Genomic DNA, 6,026 nt, shown 5'->3' on the forward strand with positions numbered 1-6,026 from the left:
TGGAATGATGTTTAACAGCTTTTTACCAGTAGAGTAATGGGAGGAAACTGAGAATACTGTGCTGAAAAGAAATTTAAAACTGGAGGAGGAAATTCTTATAAAAAAGGTGGGGGTTTATTAATGCTGTAAAATATTACCATGTCCCGCAGCCGTAGGGAGGAGGGGAGAAGATCCAGCTGGCAGGAACTGTGAAGCAAGATTGATTTATTTAATTATTTTACAAACTCTTTTATAGACTTTTTTCTTCATAGTCTAATTGGACAAAGGATCAGCCACCCCTTGGGGGTGATTGGCTAAAATCCTAAAACGTCCGTTGTCAAAATATTGTTCTACTATACTATAAACAAGGCTTCTCAAGGTTGCAGGTGTTTCATTGTTTATAGAACTCTGCTACTATTTTCTGTGAGATAGAAAAGTCTCTCATGGACTTAGAAAATAGCAAGAAAATTCTTGCTAGCAGCATTTTTGTATCCACAGGGGCTTGCATGTGTGCCTGACAGAGAAGAAATGGTATATAGAACCTGGTAAAAGACTAACAGCTATGATCTCCAAAAAGTAATCTCAGCCCACCTAAACAAATTTTGATGGGTTTTCACTGAAAATAATATTTTGTGAACTGTTTATCAAGCATATGCTGCAGCTACATATATATATAAAAAAATATGTATATTAAATATATATTTGTGTTTTATAAAATTGATTTTTGTTTCTATCTCTTTTGAAAAGCCACTGAGAAGTATAAAACATGTCCCTCTGCCATTACCTGAACAATATACTTTTTAAATAAAATCTCTGAGAACTGAGATCTGAATAAGCAGCAGCTCCTTGAGATCCACACTAATATAAAAACACCCAAACATGCTTTATGCATTTATTCATGTGTTAGGATTAGCTAAGGTTGGCCCTTGATTTTCCTGTGGGAATTGACAGTCCTATTTCTTGGAAGATGCACTGGGGAAGTCTTGTGTTCTCAAATCAACCAGTACCAAACTTGGAGTCTTTATGGATAACACAAAGCAAGGATAATTCCAGGAAATCATCAGCACATTTTCTTTTATTGCAGAAATGTGATGCGACTACAGAGATGTAAGACATTCCTACCTTTTACATGTGGTAAGAGTGCTTTCCCCGGGAAATTCAATTGGAAAAATTATTCAGATGGCAGTTTAGTCTTAATGTAATTACTGTAACTTGCATGAGAATGGAGGATGTACAAGGTCTAGTGGTTGGAACAGGAGACCAGACTCCTCATCTTGCCACTGCTTGCTGTGTAAACATGAAAAGTTGCTTAACCTTTACAATTTAGCTTCCCCTGCAAAATGAGAGTAAGCTGTGGGTTTACATGCAGCTAAACAAAGGTACTGACTGTATCGCCTTACCTGTCTCTCATTTTCTCCCAGTTTTATAGTACATGAGTAAACTTCCCAGAAAGGAACAAAAATTACATTGTTAATTTAAGTGGTTTTCAGCTTTATATACACACACACGCTGGAATTCTTATAAAATATAATTGTCTTAATTGTTTATCATCCCAACATATATGTTACCTTCCTAAGCTCACTAAGAGGCTGCTGTAAAATGTGATGCAGCAATGCTATGAATGAAAAGAACAAACTTCAACCTAAGTCCCACTGGAGCAAGAAAAGGAAGTAAGGGGTCATATTTCTGCTTTTCTGTTGAGACAGAATAGAAAAGGAAATATACCAAGGAAGTAAAGTGTAAGATAAAGAGGTGGCAGCATATGGCACTTGGCAGAGGCTCCTGCCCCTGCCCAGCGGGACTCAGAAGCCAAGGAGATGGTTACTTCGGCAGAGGGCACTGGAGTAACAAGGATGTGGTGTGGTACTGGCTCTGCCTTGCTCTGCCTAGTGAAACTACAGACTTGCTATGCTGCAAATTCTTGTACTTTCTGTTGCTTCACACTTTTTATCCCAAAGAGAGAGGAGATGTGCTGAATGACACTGGAAGGTCTGGGATTGGAGCAAAGCAGGCAATGACATGTAAGCAAAAAAGGCAGTAAGGAGGAGAATCTGGGGCACGTACTCCTGAGTCAGCATTCTGCATGCCACATCACCAGTGGGACAAGGAGGATGATGAGATGGGATGGTTAAGGAAGTGAAACCTCTAATGAGAAATCATCAAAGCAAAGTTTCTTACCATCCTTATAATTTCTTCTTTTTCCACAGCAGCTGCAGTCAGAGGATACATTTACATAGATCTTTTGCATTCCAACTAGCCTGAAAACACAAACATTAATAACTGCATTGATATTCTGCAAATTTATTATGAACAGCATCAAAGAACTGCAAAAAGTTTTTAAACAAATCTGATGTTTGGTGGGTTATATAGTATTATTTGTGTAAATTGTGAATTTGTGAATGCTTGGGAGAGCAGCTTTCATGGAGGAACACTCATTTTACACATATGAACTTCACATTCCTTTAGATCCTCTATGCTTCTTTTGTATACGGGAAATTGAAACCTTGTGTGTTATGGTGGAGGTACTGAGCATGTTCGCAGTGTAAGGCTGTATTTTGCTAACATTGTTTTATTATTTAAAATAAGCATATAAAACTAGCTCCAACAGTTGCATCTGTATCCCATGGGCTTGGATGACATTCAGCACGCTCTTTAATGAATGTTGGATTTTTTGCAATGATTATGTTGGATGGATACAGTCTTCTACTTTTGTCAATGGAATTTTATAAAAGCGCAGGAATTTAGGTTTTGTTAATGTCATGGCCAAGCGTATACAAATGCTATTTTCTTTTCTTTTATTTTCTTTTCTATTATTCTGTGGTTTATGTGCAAGAATCTTCACCGTGTGAAATAACAAGGACATGCTAGCAGCCACCTGGAGAAGTATTTAATTCTTGCCTTCCATTCTGATATCACAGGTTTTGAAATGAGAATTTTTCCATTATTATCAGATTTACAGGTCATGTTGATAACTAAAATAGCAAACTGAAACACTGCCAAGACATTTAAAAAATAGACATTTCTTTTTATTAAGACAGCTATCCTGGTACCACAGTTCTAGATCAGTTTTATATGGAAGGAGTAATATAAAAATTGAATGGTGAGATGATACCACTTGACAGTTACACTGGTATTTTATTTCTCTCAGTCATAAAGGCTAAAATGGGAAGTAATTTTTAATGTATAATTTGAAGAACATTACTAGCATGGCCACAAATGTCAAATCTTAGAACCATGCCTACACATTATCCCCTTTTGCATGGAAAAAAAAAGAAAAAAAGTAATTGAAAATGGAGACTATATGTGGTAGAATCAAAACTAATTCATGTGGGTTTTTAAGAAGATAAAAGAAAGAGCAATGTGAACAAATGCAGATAAATTATAGCAGATTTAATGATAAGCTGAAATGATACTTGAAAAAGTAATCCTAAAGACAAATAATGTTTTGTGTTTCAAATGCTACAGCAGTGTATCATGCAGGAAGAAATGCTGCTTAACTGGGGAAAGCAGACACTACAAATAATCTAGGCTATCTAGTGGGATCAGTTCCCAAGAAGAGAACAAGCTCATCTACAAATTTCTGAGCTTTGGGAAAACATAATAAAGAATAAACATTAGAAAAATCTGACTCTGATGGAAGTCTAAAGTGGGGTTTGAGAATTAACGTGCTCATCTGTACAGTGTTACATAATAAGAACCATAGGTCATTTCATATCCCACTTCTTTAAATTTCAACAGTGTAGTGCTGTGGTAACCTATGCTGTAATACTGAAAATTGTCGTTAGCATGTTCATAATGGTAATGGAATTAAAAGTTGAGGAAAAACATAAGCTACATGAACAATGAGACCTTTCCACAATACAGGAACCAAAAGAGAAAGTGGTAGAAGTCCCCAAGCTAGAGTATTAAAAGCCAGACTGAACAGGACATCAGAACACTGTACAATCACTTGCTAGAAACTAGGAAGTAACAGGATGTCCTCAGGCCCTGACTATTTCCAGCTTCTGTGACTTTAAACCAAGGTTGCAAAGAACACCTTCCATTTTAGCTATTCCTAATGCCACCTTCTGCTTCTAATTAGGATACTGACAACTCCAATAAGGTTCACATTTCTACTGTAACATTTAAAGAGGAGTCTGCATAAATGGCAATTGCTGATTGAAAAGCTTCTGTGGTATAGAACATCAGACTGCTTTGGGTTGGAAGGATCTTAAAGCTCATCTTGTTTCAAACCCTGCCATAGGCAGGGAGAGCTTCCACTGGACCAGGTTGCTCCAAGCCCTGTCCAATCTGGCCTTGGACATTTCCAATTTACACTTCTTTTCTAGCTCACAGTAAAGATCTTGCTAAGTCAAAGGTGGTCTTTATAAATAGCTTAATCTTCTGCATTTGTAAGATCTCAAATGCCTGTGACTGTGGCTAGAAAACTCTGTTTTCAGAAATTAATAGCTTTTCTTAATATTATTTTATTTAAGCACTGATCCTTGATAAACATTAAGGTTGCTTTGGTGGAAAAGCTCAATAACAGAGATGATTTCTTTAGTAAAACAGATAGCACTTTTAGTTACTACCACCACATTTCTTGTGAAGTTAATGAAAATCTGCCTGTGATCAGTACAAGAGTCAAAAATAGGAGCTGAAGAGTAACCTTGAGCTACATAGTTTTTCCCCGTGTGTAGGAAGTTCTGTCTTCTGTCTGCATGTCACAACCCAGCTTCCTTTTGCAGGACGGTCTCTTGAGTCCCCAGCTTCAGACATGGCTACTTCTGACTTGATGATGTTCTATTTAAGTTGTATTTCCAGGTCATGCAATGCTGCACTTCAGATGTTAGACTGATAATAATACACTGTGTGCTCCTCACAGTGTTACGAAAGGAAAATAGAAATGCAGTGATTCCCTGCACAGCATCCTGCACAACGTTATCACACCAGGATTGATCCCACAGAGCCTCTAGCTGGGCATAGACATGATAAAATATATGGGCAATAAAACGGGACCACTGAATACCATTTTTCGTCTGTAATTTAAATATGGCTAAATTCCTTAGTATTTTATACCATATTCATGTTCTCATAAATGGGCATCAAGTCGAGGTTACCTTGAAATATCCTGATGCTAAATAATTAGCTCTTGTAAAAATTTAAAACTGTCAGTCAGGACGTGTTCAGTAAATGCTGCAAGTCAAATGACTGCAAGACATTCAATAATTGCGTTTTAAAATTTCTTCAGTATCCCAACTAGTTCTGACTGTGATACAGGAAAGCTTGGTGGGTCCCCAACCATCTTACCAGTGGTGTTGGTTAAAGCTGAGGATGATTTAAGTGTGTCCTGCAGCATACAAAGCTACAGCGGACCTTCTCCAGCAGCGAGCGCACCTCTACCTTTTGCCCTCGGGACTGGCGGGCAAAAACCCGAAAGCTTTGCCCTGCACGGCCACGGAAGTGTAAAACTTAATTTGTCCCTGGAGTATGAAAAGTAACCGCCTTGAGACAGTAAGATGTGATGGCACGAGGCAACCGCAGGGGGCAAGATGAAGGGAACCGCAGGGTTCGCCAACACAGGTTCCTGAGGGAGAGAAAATGGCGGGCGGAGGCCCTCAGGAAGCTCCCAAAACACAGAGCACCCCTCAGGAGCCACTCCGTGTTTGAAAAGCCTCGACCTCCACTCCTGAGCCCGCTAACTACGACAAGAGAAGGAGAGAGAGAATAAAAATATCCCACCTGAAAGGAGGAAGGCAGCGGAGATTTGAGATCGTCCCTGACGGAGCGCGAGGTACCCTCCCCAAGACTGCCGATAGCTTCCCCACCCCACCCTGCCCCCAGGGACTCCTCACAGGCTCCAGTCCGTGACTGGGCTATTTCTCCCCGTCCCGTCCTGTCCCAGCCCGTCCCGCGCCGGCTGCGGGGGGAAGGCGGGCGCAGGAAAGGGCGGGCGGTGCGGTGAAGGAGGGAGGAAGGAAGGAAGGCAGGCAGGAAGGAAGGAAGGAGGGCGGGCCGTGAGAGGAGCAGTCGACGCACAAGATGGCCGCTGCTGGAGTGGCAGCGGG

At 40.0% G+C, this 6,026-nt stretch overlaps 1 long non-coding RNA gene across 3 annotated transcripts in view; it reads right to left on the minus strand.

Moving 5' to 3' along the window:
* LOC108447198 overlaps positions 1 to 5,958 on the minus strand; it is a 6,998-nt gene extending 1,040 nt beyond the window's left edge. Inside the window, exons 1-3 of one of the 3 annotated variants that reach the window (XR_001862616.1) lie at positions 5,701 to 5,955; positions 1,102 to 2,237; positions 138 to 186 (exon numbers count right to left, since the gene is read on the minus strand). This is a non-coding gene — a long non-coding RNA (uncharacterized LOC108447198). Of the gene's footprint in view, positions 1 to 6; positions 2,238 to 5,700 lie in introns of those variants that run through there. The other 2 variants (XR_001862615.1, XR_001862614.1) reach the window with 2 other exon arrangements.
* Positions 5,959 to 6,026: the final 68 nt, after the last annotated feature.

This window comes from Corvus brachyrhynchos, unplaced genomic scaffold, assembly GCF_000691975.1.
Source record: "Corvus brachyrhynchos isolate BGI_N302 unplaced genomic scaffold, ASM69197v1 scaffold155, whole genome shotgun sequence".
Taxonomy (NCBI): Eukaryota; Metazoa; Chordata; class Aves; order Passeriformes; family Corvidae; genus Corvus; species Corvus brachyrhynchos.